Here is an 843-nt window from a genome sequence, read left to right as displayed (position 1 = left end):
CTCACGATTAGCTATTGCGTATTAGAATTGATAGAGAATACACATTTTGGGTCAGTAATTTGCACAAATAAACTGCAGAGTGACCTCCTCCAGCACTACAACCCTCCGAGATCTCGGCGTCCTCTAATTCTGGCCTCCTGAGCATTCCCGACTTCCTTCACTCCACCATTGGCGGCCGGGCCTTCAACTGTCTCGGCCTTAAACTCTGGAATTCTTCCCCTAAACCTCTCCGCTTCTCTCTCCTTAAGGCGCTCCTCAAAACCTACCTCTTGGTCACCTCTTCTAATATAACCCTTGGCCCCGGTGTCAATCTTTTGTCTGATTACACTCCTGTGAAGCGCCTTGGGATGTTTTACTATGTTAAAGGCGCTATATAAATACAAGTTGCTGCTGTAAATCATATCTCTGGGTTTCTAGACCCTGAAACTGAGCCTCATCTTTCCAACACTGCACTGCATTATTTTAAATAACATAGAGTAAGATGGGCATTATTTATTCCAGATGCCCCAAGACACTGCATAATTATCCGGGATGTATCCTGCTCTACAACGATCAGCGTGCCATGCTGGATAACCTCTCTGTTTATCCTGCAGACAGCTGGACAATATTTCGGAGGCTACTTTCACCCTTCAAGCTTATTTATTCAGCTCCATTTTCCTAGACCACTAATGTGGTCGCTGTCTGCCGAGAGATGCGGGCTCCTAGTGTCCCCCTCCCCCCCGCCCCACCACCACCTGTGGCTGTCATCTAGGGGTTTACACAGGTGAGGGGGGGGGGGAGGTGTACCGTGACAGTTATCAACACACAAGCCAATGGATTCTGCTAACTGCACCCAGACATTCA

Source organism: Pristiophorus japonicus, chromosome 17 (assembly GCF_044704955.1).
Source record: "Pristiophorus japonicus isolate sPriJap1 chromosome 17, sPriJap1.hap1, whole genome shotgun sequence".
Classification (NCBI taxonomy): Eukaryota; Metazoa; Chordata; class Chondrichthyes; family Pristiophoridae; genus Pristiophorus; species Pristiophorus japonicus.
The sequence above is the reverse complement of the archived record's forward strand: the minus strand, read 5'-3'. Positions refer to the sequence as shown.